This window comes from Caretta caretta, chromosome 1 (assembly GCF_965140235.1).
Source record: "Caretta caretta isolate rCarCar2 chromosome 1, rCarCar1.hap1, whole genome shotgun sequence".
Lineage (NCBI taxonomy): Eukaryota > Metazoa > Chordata > Testudines > Cheloniidae > Caretta > Caretta caretta.
In genome coordinates, this window is record NC_134206.1 from 294,775,870 (window position 1) to 294,794,960 (window position 19,091).

The 19,091-nt window shown below is 40.2% G+C and overlaps 1 protein-coding gene across 4 annotated transcripts in view; it reads right to left on the reverse strand.

The window, feature by feature from the left end:
- Positions 1-19,091, reverse strand: part of SLC16A7 (solute carrier family 16 member 7) — a 155,869-nt gene that overhangs the window by 38,316 nt on the left and 98,462 nt on the right. The window lies entirely within an intron of this gene.

Here is a 19,091-nt window from a genome sequence, read left to right on the forward strand (position 1 = left end):
AATTAATATGTCTCAATGAGGACTGACTAGACAGTAACCTGACTGATCTAACTGATGTATGTATTTGAACAGTTTGCTACTTACATTTTTATAGCATGTAGCAACAGGTGGTGATCAAAACAAATTTGTATTTCGCCATTTTCCTTTAATCCTAGATAAACTCTGCTTTCTCAGTGGTCACAGGGCATGAATCTTCACTGCCTTGTACTTCAGTAATTATTTACAGCTGTGAAAAGTTACTACAAAGTTACTAATCAGAATGGCAGTAGTGTACATCTTCTTTGCATACACTTTGTACTTGTGTAAATGATGACACGAGGTGCAAAACTGGAGAATCTAGCCCACACATTGTGGATTTAGTTGTTTAGTGGGACAAAGTACTCTCCTGTATAGTTAATTAGCAGGCAAAAGTTTTGTGGCATTCAGACTGAGTTTCAAGGAACAAGGCAGACAGTCATGATTTCAGAACTCTATTTCAGAACTCTTTTAAAAGAATTTTGTTTAATGACTACTGTTCTTCTTGTGCCTAAACTCCTCTGCACAGTGGTCACAGCTGCCATAAAAGCTACTGAAAGCTTGACTCTTTATTAGTTGTCTGAGAAATGGCTCTGCTGCAACTTCACGGCCCATACAGGGTGAAAATTTTAGTTTCTCTGTCCCTTGCACAGCCAATTTACTCGTGGAAACAGAGGATATAATGGAAACTGTTTTGCAATCTAACTACAGTGAATTATATGGCCCCATCAATGTATTATTTGAGTATTTTGCAATTTTTAAACATATGTATTAGAGGTGAGTGAATTTTGGAATTTTTGCCCCACAGGAATTTTGACATTTCAATGTTTGTTTTCATCCTAAATTAGGGTGAAAAGTTGAAATTTCAAAATTATTGATGGAATGAAAATAAAAAAAATATTTTGTTTCAACATTTTCATTTGAAATGAAACATTCTGACATTTCCAAAATCAGCGTTTCATTTTGGTTTGTTGAAATTATTTGAAATGTTTTGTTTCAATTTCCATTCCCATTCCCATTTCCATATTGTCTTATGGTAGTTGTAGTTTGGAAGCCTGATGCTCCCAGTTTCCTCTAAAGAGGCTCCCTAGCAGGACTACAGCAGCCATAAAGCAACCAGACTCATATGACCCCCATGTGACACGACACAGCTCAGTCAGAGGGGAGTCCCTTCATTGTATTATAGGAGTCCTCCAGGAACCTCAGCCCACAGGAGAGAATTGGGTTTTGAACTACAACTCCTACAAGGCAATACATGCATGATAGGGGAATGCAATTTAATGTTGAAACAACTCATGATGAAGCATTTCATGTCATGTCAACAAACTAAAATGTTTTCATTTGGGGTTGAACAACCTGAAATGAAATGTTTCATTTAGATTTACCTGACAGAAAACTAATATTTTCAGCAAAATCTATTTCTTTTTAAATTTGTGGAAACTAAATTTTTTGTTGAAAAATCACTGTGTCAGAAAATTCTTTACCAGTTCTAGTATTTATCCTTACAACCCTGGCAAGATAGGCATCACCTCTATTTTACACATGAGACACAAAGAGTGACGTGCCTAAAGCTACATTTATCTCTGTTTTGGAAGCAGCACTCTCCCTGATTCGTGAAGGAGAAGCTGGGTCCTATACAGCAGTGAACACAGTTTGGGTGTTTTTGATGAGATAGTTGCTATTCCTTCACTGGTGAAACTTCATTAAAATCAATGGAGTTACACCAGCTTAAAACTTAATGGCTTCTAAATAAGATGCGAACCAAATTCTGTCTGCAGACACATGCACAAGTACCATTGACTTCACAAGGAGTTTGTAATAGCTCAAATGATGGATAAAAATGCTGATCAAAAATTTTCTGTCAAAACTTTTTCACCAAAATAAAATTTTTTGCAGGAAGTGTCTGCTTTCCTTGAAAAAATGATTTTGTTTTAATTGGAGAACCCAAAAATTTTCTGCAGGACACTGAATGTTTCTGGATTTTGGAAATTTTTGGACAAAAAATTTTGGTTTTCAGTTATAGAAAACTGTTTTTTGAACAAAGTTAAAATGCTCCTCTGAAAAATTCTATAATAACAATAACAAAACATGTTTTCATCAAAAATTCTGCTGAAGCCCTTTAACCCCACCTGCTCTAATATTGTTTTGCCTTTTTGTTTGAGTCATGTTGTTTTAGATCACTACCAGCCTTGGTTTATCACACCAGATTACTGTCCCACCTCAGTACCTGACTAGAATAATTCACTACAGTCCAGGGGCCTGATTCTGCTCTAACTTACACCACTTTTGCATGGTGTAGCTCCAGGGAATCAATAGAGTTACTTTTGAGTCTACACCTATGTAAGGAAGAAGAGAATCAGACTCATATTTCTTAAAGCTGAGCTGCAGAGTGTCCTCAAATTCCAATTTTATATCTCCAGGGAACGTTTTTAAAGACTTCTGACTCAAAGGTTAGAAGTAGCATGGACTCCTGGCAATTGTTAATCAGATAAATATTTCTTTATTGAACTATGATGTTAAGAAGTAAGTTTGCAATAAATTCTATAGAGGGAGTCTTTTATATTTAACTAAAGATCCTTAAATAGTGCTCTCTCTTTTTTTAAGTAACAGTTCTGAAGTTTCCTGGTAGGTGTGATCCTAAGAGCACCACAATGGCAGTTGGCACACTGTTGTCATGATATATACCCAAAAGATGGGATGCAATATATCACTGGAAAACTAATAACTCACTGATTATTAATATTCTTGCATGATGTATGTGTGAGAAACCCACAAAGCACTTTTTAGATATGCACTGCAAATATGTTCTTAAAATGTATTTGGCAAGCAGTGCTAAGCCACACCTGTTCCAGACAAAGGAATGTGGTTTTATCTGCTTGAATGTATCTCTGATGTAAATTAAGCAAGGGGTGACCAAAGACAAAGAAAATCATGTTTATATGCAAAGTAAACAAAGCCATCAGGAGAGGAAGTGGGGGAAAATGACTACTTAACAATCTTGAGAGGGGACAGAACCTGCAGCTCTAAATAACCTTCCTGTTTCCTGAAGCAAGGTCATTGACTTTTGGGAAATATAAGCAAGGACAGAAACCACTCTGACATCCATCACTCGAAAGATTAAAGGGACCAGAGTTCTTGAAATCAGAGAATGGTGGGTCTTTCATACAACGGGGGTGAAGTCTCTGGTAACTGAATGTATATGAGAAACCTCCTTAGACAAAGATTGTAACTTTTGAAAATTGTTTTCATGTTAGAAGTATATTTTTACTTTTGTTTGCTTATAACCCTTCCTATCTTTATTCCTTATGCTTGGTATTACTTAAACCTATGACTTTTTGTTTAGTAAACTTGTTTTACTTTTACTATAAACTAATTCAGTGCTTTGATTAAATTAGAATGTTTGTTATCCTCACTCAAGGTAAAGAGCTGCTGGGTCCTGTTCCTTTAAGGGAGCAGTGAACTTAATAACTTCTGTAAGTGTTCAGCAAGAGGGCTGGACACTACAGCACAGACAGTTTGGGGAAAATTCAGGACTTGGAGGGTGTTGGGGTCACTCTGCAAAAAGGATGTGGGCTGTGTAAACCAGGGTGTGACCTGAATGCTTGTGGTCTATTGGTATCAGGACTGTGAGCTGCAGCTAGGGTGACCAGATAGCAAGTGTGAAAAATCAGGAAACTTTTTTTTCAGGGTGGGAGAAGTATAGTTGCGTATATAAGACAAAGTCCCTAATATCGGGATGTTGGGTCATGCTAGCACCCAGAGTTGTAGGGCAGGCAGTGACACAGTGCCTTATTGGCCTAGGCCGAACCCCAATGCATGCAGAGCAGGATTTTTCTCTTCCTTCTAAATCATAATGACAAACTGCGTCATTTTATAGCACAGTGATGAAAGAAAAAGGCGATGGTGAGCAATCACATTAGATAATGTAATGATTTAAAATTTTAAAGTACATTTTACGTGGAAAAGATCATTTCCTTTCAAGACTTAAAACCCATATAAATGGGAGCAAAATAAGAAACAGAGATAAGTTTAGCAGCAATAGGTCTTATACTGAAGAGCTTAGGCAAGTGGTTATCTAAATGAGGAGTTCAACTCCATCTTAGCTGTTAATCCTCTCTATTTTATTTATTTATATTTTGCTTTGGAGAGAGGTGATTAATACTTTATATATAATTTCATGTTACTTCATTTAACATGTGGGAATAAATAACAATTAAGGATGGGATTTCAAGAGTGCCTAAGGGAAGTAGGCCACTGAAGCTAAACTGGTTTAAGACCCTGATCCTGAAGACACTAAGGGCTGGTCTACACTACACAGTTAGGTCAGCATAAAGCAGCTTTTGTCTACCTAATTATGTCAGTGTCTACACTACAGCCTTCCTCCTGGAGATGTCAGTGCCCTACTACCTCAACATAATAAATCCAGCTCCACGAGAGGCATAAGGCTTATGTCGGTGTAGTTAGGGTGACACAGTGTCTGTGTAGACACTGCATCCCTTACATGGGCTGATGGATGTCTTGTCAATGTCATGGCTCCTGCAGTGGAATTGACAAGAAAGCTTGGAAGCTACAGCCCAGCTACCCTCCCCTCCTCTGGAGAGCTGGGCGGCTGGACCCTGCTCCCAGCTTCGAGCCAGGGGAGAATGGACTCCACTCCCAGCTGGAAGCCAGGGCAAGAAGCCCAGGCAGCCAGCGATCCCAGCTGGGAGCCAGGATGAAAAACACGGGTGGTCAGACCCCGCTCTCAGCAGGGAGCCAGCGTGAGACTCCGCTCCCTTGGGGTGAGAAGCCCAGGGCAGCTTCCCCCACTCCCAGAGGGGAATGGGGAACTGATTGGGGGCAGCCCTCCAGAAGGTTGTGAGCCCGTGGGGCAGCCAGGCTCCTGGCAGGGAGCTGCCAGTGGAGCTGAGAGACTGGACTCTCAGTTCCTCACACTGCCCCTTTTAGGTTAGTGGAAGTGCTCCTGGTGTGGGTGTTTACCACTGACTCAAGGAGGACAGTGTGGACATGAATCACCACAGTAATTACTGCAGTGGCTGTAAATCAACCTAATACAGGTCGACTTATATTTCTAGTGTTAACATACCCTTATGGGCTTGCTTAACTTTGAGCACCTGAGTAGTCAATCATAACTTTGAAATCAATGGCTCTACTCTACACATATGCTTAAAGAAAAACACATGCCTAAATGTTGGCAGGGTCAGAGGCATAGTGATCTCAGGATCAGGCCCACAGTCTGGATTCAGTCTCAGGAAGCTGTTTTACATGCTTGAAACACCAGCACAACTCTGCAGATGAAGAGTGTCATTCATCAACGTGTGTCCCAGTAGCTCCACTTGTCTGATTCCTTATTTTCACCTCAATCTTTTTCAGTAGCAAGTAGTCCACGGTGGCTTTATTTAAGGCCATGTCTACACGAGCACTTCTGTCACTCAGGGACATGAGCTGGTTTTATTATGTTGACAGGAGAGGTCTCTCCCATCGGCATAATGCGGCTACATGAACGATCTTACAGCAGCACAGCTGTATTAGTTCAGCTGTGATGCTGTAAGTTTGTTAGTGTAGACATAGCCTGCATCAAAGCAATTTAAGGCACCAATTTTAATCATGATTTAAATCAGCAAACAGAAAACCTTGATTTAAATCATCAATTTTAATTGTGTTTTGTATTTGTACTTTTTTATTTTCTAAAGAAAGATTGTTTCTTTACCTGGTAACCATTAAAACATGTTGATTTGCAATATAATATAGCCTTTAAATGAAATTAGGTGCTTCTTTTTATTAACCAGGAGGATACTGTATATCCAGATATGTTTATCTATGGAATTATATAGCTTAACTTACATTTATTCAGATTCTTAATGTTTACATTCTTTATTGTGTAGAAAATGGTGAACAATACATCTCTTATTTACTAGATGATGATTAATCTTTTACTTGTAATTTGTGTCAAGCTCTATTTGGATGAAAATTAAAATTTAATTGAAAAAAATTAAAATGACTGCCTCATACCTTAAGCTGTGTCCAGCTTGCTGGGGGAAGGGGTGTAGGGCTTTACAGGTGTGGGGCAGGTGGGGGGTGAGAGAGAGACACAGAAGCTGCTTCAAACATATAGTGTGCAGTGTGGCAACGCTGACATCCCCCAGGGACTGGAAGGGCTGGGCAGTTGGGTGAGCCTGGCAGGAGAAGCCCCCTTTCCCCAGACCACATGGAACAGCACCCACCCTCTCTGCCCTTGGAAGTGGCAAAATGCCAGGTTGGTCAGGACCTGCTGTGAGTATCACACAAACCACTCTTTTCTTGGGTTGCTGGGAAGGAATTTTTCCCTCACCACCAGATTGGCCTGGAGTGTGGGGTGGGGCTGGGGGCAGTTTCATCTTCCTCACAGCAGTCTCAAGGGGGCTTTGTTATGGTGAGCACTCATTATGTAAGTATGGGATTGATGTCCAGTGCAGGTACTCCATAGGGAAGCATACAGTGACCAGATACATAGCTTGGTAAAGGATTTAAAGGAAGTGTTTGTTAAAAGAGCAGAATGGGGGACAGAGGATGGGAGTGGGGCACCTATGACTGGCGCAGCAGGGAGCCAACCCTCCCTTCCTTTATAGCTCACCTTAACCCTCATTTGAGGGGTGGGGGATGGTAAGATCCCAGAATAGAAGAAGGGGATCCTGGCAGAAGCCCCCAGGGAAATGATCATGGAGTTACATGCACTGTACACTTTTATCTGCCAGGTAGTCCCAGACATCTAATAATAAAGTTGCGGCCTGATTAAACCATATCCACTGTCTCCTATCCTTTCGGTATAGCCAAACAATGCTATTTTTTTACATTTTCAATTAAATAAAACTACCTTAAATGTTCTGAGTACATAAGATAAAAAGTTTAACCATACTCATCAGGGCCGGGCCACAACATTTTGGCACCTGAGGCGGGGAGCTCAAATGATGCCCCCATGCCCCCTCGCTTGGGCCAAAACTTTGGAAGGTCTCAATTCTGCCTTCTTCCTGTTCTACTCCTCTCATCATACTGCTCTGCTACCTACCCCAATAAAGAAGAACTAACAACTTAAAATGCCTTGTTCAAAAATTTTAAGTAACACTTAACTTTCAAATGCCTGAGCAGCAAATGTAACTTTTCTTGTCCGCATAGTAAACACTGGCATTTTTATCTGTTTGAATAATCAACGTGGTACTTTCCGTGCCTTTTTGGTTGCAAAGATTTGAACTGCTTCCTGAAGGTCCACAGTCCGGGCCAGCTCATGCTCTACTGAGATGGTTGCAAGGCCGACCAGCCTCTCCTGTCTCATTGTGGAGCGTTTTTATTAACTTCAGCTTGGAGAAGCTGCATTCTCCACTGGCAACTGTTACAGGAAGTGTTAGAAGTATGCGCAGAGCAACAAAAGCATTTGGAAAGAGGGTGGTCATCTTATTTGTGCACAGAACAGCCTTTGGATTTCAGAACAGCCTTTGGATTTGATCCTGCTGAAATGTATCTTGAAAGGGCTTTTAGCTCATCACCTAAATCACTCGCATCAATATCGCGCATGTCATCATGTGTCAACCCTGTCACTATGCCCTGCATTGCTGGTGTAGGTCTTCTTCAGGTATAGCGAGGAGTTTTGGAATATCATACAACATCCCAAATACACTGCTGTGTTCCTTAAGCTGCATGAAATGTTCTTCAACTGACTGTATTGCACAATCTAGCACCTGGTTAAAGAATTCAACTTTGAATTGTTGTTTGGGGTCTCTTATGGGATTATCTCATGCCTCGTAATCAAAATGTTGTCTTCTTCAGTGACTTGTATTCTTGAATAGGTGGGAAAATAGCTTCAGTGTGAAGTTCCTCTGCTAACTTCTGTGCACTCTTCAGAACGTTTTGAAATCCCTCATCTGACCGGTAAGACTGTAGGTATGACTTTGCTTTGTCCAGTTGTTCCATTGCTCCAGATAGATCAAGGTCAATACCTTGGAGTCTCTTGCTTACAACATTTATTTCAAACAGTATGTCATGACACAACACTAAGCCCTCCTTCCTCCAGCACAGCACTCCACCATCTCTGTGCATCTAGAGCAGAGAGAATACATATGCACCAGCAGCAGACACAATTTTCTACACTCTGGGTCCTAGTGGTAGCCCCCCACAGTCTGGCACCTGAGGCAGCCGCCTCAGTTGGCCTCATGGTAAGGCCAGCCCTGATACTTGCTGTGTATTTAAAATGAACTCATTTACTAAACAAAGGAAGTATTATCTGTTGTTAGTGAAGGAAAATGATTGTTTCTGGTCACTATGTCCTTCAAGATTTCAGAACTAGAGGACCTCATCCTCTCACATCTAGTTTTTATTCGTAGATTCTTGCTTTCTTCAATTCCCAATTGGTTTCTTATCTTTGAATTAACTAGACATTGAACTGAACTACATTACTGAGATGAAATGAAGAAAATATTCTCTTTATAACTCAGAAGAGGCCATTGCTTTCTAAAGCTGATTTAGCACTAATGAGCTCTGGCTCCAGGCACTTAGCTGGTGACTTCCACCAGTTCAGTGGTTTGACTTTAAAACTTGGTTGTTGTAGCTGTAGCAGTGTTGGTCCCAGGATATGAGAGAGACGAGGTCAGTGAGGTAACATCTTTTACTGGATCAACTTCTGTTGGTGAAAGAGAGAAACTTCCAAGCCTCACAGAGCTCTTCATTAGCTCTAGGACAGATGGGAAATGTGGGAAAACTTGGTGGCAAACAAGGACTACTTAATATTATTTTTGTATTTAATTTAAATTATTTTAATATACTATAAGAAGTTTAGGCCTTAACGTGGGTTGTGAATTTCCAAGTTAATTTTAAAATAGTTTTATTTTTTAAAAACTAAACCCGTATTTAACTTAAATTTAAAAAAATCCCATTTCAACAAACGAAAACATCTAATTTATTTTTAATTGATTTTTATCCACCCAGCACTAAATATCCCACAATGCATAGGTTTCAATTTGACAATCACCTGCAGATTCATCAAACATAGCACACAGCCAGACTCACCATCAATAGAGTATTTATATCCCAGTGTTAGTTCTTTCCTTTTACTGCTCTTTGCTGGGCAGAGGTCCAGAAAGCAAACAAGGACCGTAGTCTCACCATAATAAAGCTATGTTTGTTCTTTTCTACCTTTAAAACTTTATGCAGTTCACTCCCATCTCCAGCATAGAAATTATGGTGTCTCCATTCCCTCCTAAACTGCCTGGTTTCTGCAAAGGAATTCTCTAATATCTCTACAAATAGCATCTCTGTGCAGCAATTAGGGAATTAAATCATAGCACCTGTGAAAATCAGAACCATTTTAATTAGATGTGTAAACATCAATTTAAGATGCTTAACATTAGACATTCACGTTTGAAAAATGTGGCTGCAGGGATTAATTGTGCCATTTAGGCACAGACCAACTGAAGGAGTAGTTCAGAGCAAAACCACCCTGGGAGAAGTTCAGGGAGGGATTCTACCTTGAGGAGACAAAATTCTTCCTTGATTTCTCCTACACCTGGGGAGGGCACACCCACAGCTACACCGCTTCAAGCTCATTCTCTCACTTGTGCCAATCCTGCCAAGCAGGCCATTGCAAAAGGGCTGTGCCACTTTCTCCCTGACCATTTAGGGCAATGTGTGCCCCTTGGAAAATAGGGAGCAATCCCTGTGCTCCCCTGGTCACAGAGACTATGGCAGGGGTGGGCAAACATTTTGGCCCAAGGGCCACACCAGGTTTCTGAAATTGTATGGAGAGCCGGTTAGGGGAGGCTGTGCCGCCCCAAACAGCCAGGCGTGGCCCGGACCCCATCTCCTATCCGACCCCCCCTGCTTCTCGCCTCCTAATGCCCCCCTCCCCGGGTCTCCTGCCCCATCCAACCCCCCTTGTCTCCTGACGGCCCCCCTGGGACTCCTGCCCCATGCACCCCCTACCCCCCGCCCCGCTCCCTGTCCCTGGAAACCCTGCCCCTGACTGCCCCCCACTGTCCCATCCAACCCCTCCTCTCATTCCTGCCTCCCACCCCCAGGACACCTGCCCCCATTCAACCCCCATTCTCTGCCCTCTGACCACCCCTCCCCGCCCTGTATCCACACCCCTGCCCCCGACCACCACCCCGAACTTCCCTGCCCTCTATCCAACCCCCCGCCCCTCCTCCCTGCCCCCTTACCGTGCTGCCTGGAGCAACGGTGGCTGATGGCGCTACAGCAGCACCGCCCAGAGCACCAGGACAGGCAGCTGCGCCGCCCAGCTGGAGCCAGCCACGCCACCATGCAGCACAGAGCACCAGGTCAGGCTGCAGCTCTGCAGCTGCACTGCCCAGCAAGAGCTCACAGCTCTGCTGCCCAGAGCAGTGAGCAGTGGAATGAGCTGAGGCTGCGGGGGAGGGGGAACAGCAGGGGAGGGGCCGAGGGCTAGTCTCTTGGGCCAGGAGAACAGGGGCTGGGCAGGAGGGTCCCACAGGCCGGATGTGGGCCATGGGCCGTAGGCCGTAGTTTTCCCACCTCTGGTCTATGGTGTCTGGCTCTTATGCAGACTGGGTAAGGTGAGGAAGTTCATTATGCCTTCCTCTATTGTTCACATGCTTAAGGGCCAAACACATTCTAGCATTAAGGAACATACAAGGTGGAGATAAAATCCAAGTCAAATTAGTATTTCCACAGAGGTAAAAAGCTTATTCTTATAAAGGAAGAAAATGTTCACTCAATCCATTCCTGGAAAGGCAAAGAAGGCGACACACAGAACTGCAAAACGTAGGGTGCCTCATACCGTCAGAGAAGAGTTAATATGGCCAGCGGATAGTGACTTTTACAGGGAAATGCCTGGGGACCTGCTGCAAAGAAACTGAAGTATATTCAACTTTTAAAGCACACAGTAAGCAGAAGAACTGATGACAGATCCACAGATTTCAAGCTTCAGTTGATCAATCAACTACAAAAGAGTGTAAACTTGGCAGTTCATTTGGATTAATCAGGAAATACATCCAGTTGAGATATTATTTAGTGGGTGATGTGATTTAGGCAAGCTATATTAAGGGAAATTATATTTGTAAAGAACAACTGCTCAGTGAACAACTTCAGCAAAAAAAAATGTATATAAGTGGATAACTTTATGAGCGCTAGCAAATTGTAATGGCACCACAACTGGTCTCACAATTGATAAAGCTGTGGCATTGACAGAGAAACATTGTTAAATGATATGCAGGATACAAAATGTAGTATCTAATACCATATTTGATTATTGTTTAATGCACCAGAAGCTCTGCTTGCTAACAATGTGTGCAGAACTTCACAGTGCGAAAAGTTGGTCTTGTGGATAAAGTACTAGACCAGGGTCAGGTCTACACTTGGAAAGCTTCGCCAGCATAGCTGTACTCATATGCTGTCTCAGCAAACTGTTCCTACGGTGGATACAGCTTATACTACCAAAACTGCATTTGTGCTGGTATAGCTTATTCCAGCTCCCCAGCCAAAATAAGATATACCAGCAAAAGTGCAGTTTTACCAGTATAACAGCTTCTACCCAAGGGGCTTTTTCCAGCACAATGATGTCAGTCACAAATCACATCTCATCATACCCCTAACTGATGTAGCTATGCTGACAAAACTTTGTGACTCAGGAGATTTGGGTTAAACCATTGTTCTGCCACAGATTTCCTGTGGCACCTTGCGCCATTTAATCTCTGCCTCAGTTCCCTATCTGTAAAATGGGTATAATAATACTTCCTTTCTACTCCTGCGTCTGTCTTGTCCTACTTAGATTGTAAGGTCTTTAGGGACGGGTCTGTCTTTTAGCGTACAGCACCTAGCACAATGAGGCCCTGATATCAATTGGGGTCTCTATTGGTAATGTAATATAAACCATCATAATAGCGGGAATTTAAAGAGAACAATTAAATTGTAAATTTTGTAAAATCAATGCATTTGATTATAATCACTTCAAAGTTTTATACAGAGATATCGGAACAGAGCATGTTGCTCGCAGATGTTATCAGGAGGGAAGCTGTTGTAAGGGGTGTTAGAATTAAGTGAAGAAATCAACATCTTTTTTCACAACAAAGTCGTCTAGTTTAATCACATTCTTTGATCTGCTTGTCAAAGCTAGTGTAGCTAGAAGAAATATTTCCTCATCTGAATAAACTTAATGCAAATCTGTAGTGCAACTGCTTCACTGGTTTTTGACTTTGGGAAAAAAAATAGCTTGCCAAAATTAGTAGGGACAGGAGTGGGGGGAGGTCGTGGTCATGTTCCCTGTTACTCCTGAAATTCTGAGAGGGAAAAAAATGCAAAATTTGCTTTTAAATAAGCAGTTATAATTGATTGTTTGGCAAAGGTGAATTTAAAATTAACAGAGTACTAAATAAACGACACAAGAAGGTTTTGATTGAATAGAGAAACCTTTTGCAGTAGATACTGCATGTGACTCCCCACAGAGCTTGAAAACTAGTTAATTAAATTAACTGATACATTAGTCTCAGAACCCAGGTCAACACTGTCTCATTGTTTGTATTTTGGATCAGTACCCATCTCTCGCTAATAAGTCCATGATCTACTTGTTTCCACTATCAACCACATTTATTTATGAACTACAGTAGGATTCTTCTGAATAATAACTGCTATTTGACTCTGACTTGGAAATATCTTACAAATGAGCCTCTATTCAACTCTGTTCCACTGGAATATACGCTTGAAAAATAAACAGGCAAATATTTCTTTCTAATTCCAAAACAATGGAATAGTTATGCTTTATAATAGGTACATTGTAAAACATTAAGTTTATTATTTCATTTAGTGTGGCAATATGATTACAATAGTATACACAGCAGGACTAGATAGACTTTTCCTTCCCCATTGTACTTTCTTGGGTGTCTGCCTAAGTATCTCAGGATTCCATATGTGCTACACCATTGTTTCTTGACCTTTTGAGTCCCATGACACACTTATCATAAATATAAGCATTGTATGATCCTTGATATGATGAACCATTGTGGGAACTAATCCAATATTATTAGTACACACAAAGTAAGCATGCTTTACAAGTTGAATGCACATATCAAAGGACAAAATTTGTCCCTTGATATCTATCTTAAACAAACCAAAGGTTTTAGTCCCTCAGAGACTGTACTTTATGGTGTATTCTATTTATTATTGTTTTTCAGTGACTGGTTACTCCGAAAAACTTGGGGCAGGAATAAAGAATCTTTATTTTTGGATAGCAACACTGATAGTATTAGCGCTTTGCTGATATAAGTGCCCAGCTTTAAAAAAAAAAAGAAAAAAAGATAAAGCAAGTAAAACTGGTTAGAGATTAAAGTAGTTGCTCTGCTGAATGATAAATAAAATAATTCATGTTACATGGATGTATTTAAATGTGAGTGGTTTGAATAATGCATGCCACGTAAAGAATTTAACTTGAAAATATATTTTATGGTATACACTATATTGTCATTTATCACAAATTTGGGAGAAGGAGGGTTGCAGGGGAGATAGTTTTGTGACATTTTAATGTTTCTAAAGCAATTATTTAGAATTATGGTAAACATTATAATACTTATAATTATAACATTATAATATGAAATCAAATGGTATTTCTCTCCATAGCAGCATATTCCTAACTGTGAGGCTGGCTTCCCAGGGGAAGCTCAAGCGACCCCAGGGAGAAATTATTATTATTGAATCTGAACCCAACATGAAGACTGACAAGAAAGGAAAAATAGTAGACTGAGCTCATCCACATGTTTAGAGTAGTCTGAAAACAGCAACATTAAAAAAGTCACCAGTGAGGGCCCTTTTTGCATCTTTCTTCCTGCGTCCAGTTAAATAAGTGTTTTCTGTGCATTAGGAAAGCTTGAGGATTTAGGAGGAGGATTGCTATGACAGTACTTAGAAAACTGTCCTACAGAGTACACCCTCAATCTTATAAGCAAAGTCTTGGAAGCGGCATAGGAAGAAGAGGTTATACTGGCCTATGAAGGATTTCTCAGGCTTCTTTAACCTGCAAGTCTTTTTTTTAAATTAAGCTACTGTAAGTTTATACTATTTTTGTTACTCTTGAAACTTCTTTTCTTGTATTTGTCTCAGTTTGTTAATGAGATTCACAATTCTCTGTTCTTGTGTCAGCTCATTATGACTCCCTTTCCTTTATCTGCAGTCTCAAATTAACTTGACATAGATGTTGTACATATATTTTAAACTAAATGTGAACTATTCCCTCATGCCCATGAGGCATTTGGAAAGTTGATACATTCTGTTTTCAATGACACTTTAAATTAGGTTATTAAAATTCAACACTTTGCATATTCTGGTGGGGAATATAGGTTTGTCCCTCACAACAAGGGATATAGGTCAGAACAGGAAAGTTTCTCAATCACCTTCTTCACATCCACTCAGATTTGTGTGCCAAGCTCTATAAAAATCAGGAAAAACCTCTCAGTACTTCAACAGAAAAATCACAGGGACCTATTGCTAGTGTAAAAGTTAAAAATGCAGTCATCTGTTGTTTGTGTTACATGGATTTTGCAAACTGTCATTTCCATGGAGCATGCCATTTCGTCTTCACAGCAATATCACTGAAACACCCACTGAGGTAAAATTGCAATTATTTTGAACATACCATATGAAAAGTTATTTTCCCAATTAATATTTGACAAAGACACGATGAGCACTTGTCTGTAGGTTATTTTTGAATTGTCATCTGAACAAACCTTTTCAGAATTTGATGCTATATAAAAATAAGTAACCTAAAACATACATATCTTAAGACATGGGGAAAAGAGAGATGAGAAAAGTGAACTACTGTACTTTTTGTCCACTGTCAGAGCTCATCTAGTGTGAAATTGTCACAATTATTACTTAAGTTTCTATAGCATCTTTCATCCAGAAGGATCATAAAGTGCTTTTTAAATGATCTATTTTGAAAAATTACTTCACTTAGAATGGAAATGGATCCTTCTCTGGATGAACTAGGGCTTCAGTCCTGCTAAATGCTGATCTTTCAACTCCCTTTGAAGTAGAAGTTGAGACAATGGGAGTTAAAGGCACTTAGCTCCACTCTGGTTTGGGCTAGGACACCATGATCTATTGCAATTCCTTTCTATCATGCCTGTGGGTCTTTAATTTTAAGTAGTGCCAGTACCTGTGAGGAGTGGGGATGGAAGAATATTTTAATTAATAAAGATGTGATACCATTTTGTCTTACTCTCAATAGTATTGTCTGTTTTCTTGTGAAAAGTTATCAAATAATGGAAGGGGACTTTGAAGTTGTACATAGAATGGCCATAATTTTATTTATTTATTTATCTATTACAACCATAAAATACCAAAACACTTTTCTTTGAGAGAAATGTTTCATTCTGCTGTGCTGAACCCTAAATAGTCATTATTGGGCCACCATGGAACTTATCACTGAAAAAAAAAAAACAGTAGCAAAGCAGAATCTAATAGCAAAAACAAATATTATTTCCCAAGGAAAACTAACACATAGGGTCAGACTTGTCTGGGGTGTACTGAGCTGTCACATGGAACTGGCTTCATAGTTGTCACGAAGGGACCTATCAAACTTCTATTGCAGACAATGAGAATCTTTCCATTGACTTTAATGGGAAGTAGATTGAACCCTAAGAAGGCAACCATTTGGAGGAAGCCTTCTGTTTTACTGCAGCCACTTTTTGGCAGTTAATGCTGTGTAGAGTAAAAAGTGAATTTATGAAATAAATAGAGAGCAAAGTTTAATATATTTATCTATAGTTATATAAATATAAAAGTAGGTAGGTAGATAGAAATAAGTTGCATTATAGCTACTGACACATAAACCCTACAACATCCTGTGTCTTGGCCTCCAGTAAAATAAGTTTGGTGGTCTCAATCTCAGTCCCTTGTGATCAGGAATCCATCACAAAACCATCACCTTTAATTTAACACAATTGACAGTTTCTGCTCAAGAGAGGCAGAAGAATGAGTTGCCATGGCGACTGAACTACTGCTCCTCTCCAAAGAGAATGATTCAGTCTGCACAGGCTGAACAATATGGGGAGCTCTCACTGCCACTGGCTGCCCATTGTCCATGTACCATGATGATCACACAGAAGACATTGTTTTCAGGGTTGGCAATTTAATCAACTTGAACAAACAGAAAATAACTTACTAACTAAAAAGAAACACAATATATGTGCTCATTGTTAAAAGCATACAAGTGTGCATTATATCGGATTGAGAGTGGAAAAGGGTTTCATATTGATTTAATTTATACTATTTGCCACCTCTGCTTAGTGCTTTCCTAACAGGGTGAACACTGTGCTTGACCTTTTTGCTGGAATTCACCAGGACTCCAGGAGACCATACGGATTGCCAGATGGTCTGCTGCAATTTAATGCCATTTATTCTAAGTATGAAGTAAGTGCTAAATATAATTAACATTCTTTTAGCTCCTTACTGGATGTCTTTTATTACTTTCATTTTTTTTCAAACATTGAAAGGTAAGTTAATATCTTGTTACTGAGACACAGATGCCATCTAATTACTGCAAGAGGGTGCAGCCCCTAAGCAAAGAACCTCTGAATAGATTCAAACTTACTCAAAGACCCCACTGAGATGATTAGTAGGCAGAATGCTAAGCCATAATGAGTATGTCAGATCTTAAGAAGATTTTTTTCAGGTTACCTCAATTAGCAGTATGCTGAACAAAGTGTACCAGTAACATTTTAGATATACCTAGTGCACTTCATAGTAAACAGTGCAGCTTGTACCTCCTACTTATTTCAGATTACAGTACATCAAATGCTAGAATGCAAACATAGCCATATCCAGAAAGGAAAAACAATAGAATGATTTCCTTCTCAAATGTTTTTCTTGCCTATTTCATATTCTTCCAGTGATTGTCTAAATGGCTTATTTTTTAGGAAGCAGTTATACAGTAGCTGTGGCTTCAAAGAAAGTTTATGTTGGGCAGGATTGCTCACTGTTAGCATTGTAATAAGACATCAAAATAACTTTACACAGTTTTCTTGTACTGATGTTATTTACATTGACTGAGGTATACGTTGGTTAGTCTAGACTGAATGGGAAATTATCAGGTTGTTGGACACTGGATTTAAAGAAATACTAAATAAAAAATAGGTAGTATTGTTAGGATATAGAAATTCAGGCCTGTCTGTAAAGGCCTATATTCTAAGAATTTAGGTGTATTCTTATCACTTGGCTAGTTATAGATGTATAAAAGAAACCGTCAAAATCACTGTCTGCCGGTGTAAGAGCCTTCCCTTACTGTGGCAGACTGAGGCCCTGTTCTTAGGCTAAGCAGCAGAGGCAGCCATAAGCTGGGAAGCGAAACGGTCACATCCTCACATTCCAAACTAGTCACATTGAAATAAGGTGCTATTGGGCTGTTAGGAATACAATCCTGTCCTGATAATGCCTATCGCCTCCAGAGAAAGGGAAGTGCCTAGAAGATGTAAAAGGAAACTTAGTTTGATAGCATCCTGTCTGGCAAGAACTCACTTATCAATAGCTGGGATGTGAAATCCTCACTTCTGTATTGTTTTGTCATTATAGTTCCCACTTTGCTATTGTTTATTTGCATGGTCTCTGTCTGGTTCTGTGATTGTTTCTGTCTGCTGTATAATTAATTTTGCTGGGTGTAAACTAATTAAGGTGGTGGGATATAATTGGTTACATAATCAAGTTACAATATGTTAGGATTGGTTAGTTAAATTTCAGGAAAATGATTGGTTAAGGTATAGCTAAGCAGAACTCAAGTTTTACTATATAGTCTGCAGTCAATCAGGAAGTAAGGGGGGGGAATGGGAACAGGGAATGGGGATGGAGAATTGGAATCATGTTTTGCTAAGAGAGGGAATGGGAACGGAATGGGGTGGGGAAATTGGAATCATGTTTTGCTAAGGCGGGGGAATGGGAACAGGGACACAGGTAAGGCTCTGTGGTGTTGGGGCTGGGAAGGGGGACACTAAGGAAGGAAACTGAAATCATGCTTGCTGGAAGTTCACCCTAATAAACGTCGAATTGTTTGCACCTTTGGACTTCGGGTATTGTTGCTCTCTGCTCATGCGAGAAGGACCAGGGAAGTAAGTGGGTGAAGGAATAAGCCCCCTAACAAGTATCATAAACAAACTCTTTCTGTTTTGTGGTCTCCTAAAATGAACTCTTCCATTGTTGAATATTATATAATTAGCATTCAAACTATTAATAATTAAGGGCCAAACTGAGAGATTATATGGATGGTTGTGTAAATTAAACATTAATCCCAGGCAACAAAACACTTACTTAAGGTTGCAGGACAAATCTGCCTTTACAAAACTTTGCAGTGATTAGAGGGGCATGTTACAAACAGTTAGACTCCACGCCCTCAGGAGGCCCAGAACAGAAGGCACAGCTAAGAGGAAAGGGAAGCAAAAATGGCTTTAAGACACTTTTGCACCTCCCAGATTCTGCATGGAGCAGGGGCTAATACAGGAGCCTCTAGCCTTGCCCAGAATAGGCCTGGTACAAAGGACTATACTCCATCTTCTGTCCTAGCACTGCCCCTGAACATCCCAGGCCAGAGGCTGTGAGGTCTACATCTGTAAGGAAAAGGACTAGGAGCTTACTTTGTTAAACATGAAAGTGTATCTCTCCAGCAATCACTTTTTAAGTTTATTGGGCCTGATATTACCATGCTGTATTACTATTCAGGTGTCACTTGTGAGAAATATGTGGGTGCTCTTTAATAATTATGAATACTATATCTTAATCTGCCTCTGGCCTATTTTCAGGACAAATATATTTTGACTAAGTGTTTCCCAACAGAGAACCATCCTGAACATTCCAGACACGAAGGAGGAGATGTCTTATGATAGTCACCTATCAGCTTCCATTGCCATTAAATGACAATACCAGAATTACTGGCCCTGATAACCCTGAACTAGTCCCCTGGACAGCCTACAGTACCAGTTTGATTGGGAAGGCCAAGATCACTAGCACTTAAAGAAGCCTCCAAAAGAGTGAAGAAACCAGTCAGGGTTTTAAAACACACTCTCCAGGGTGTGGAGGGAGATACTCAGACAGAGCAA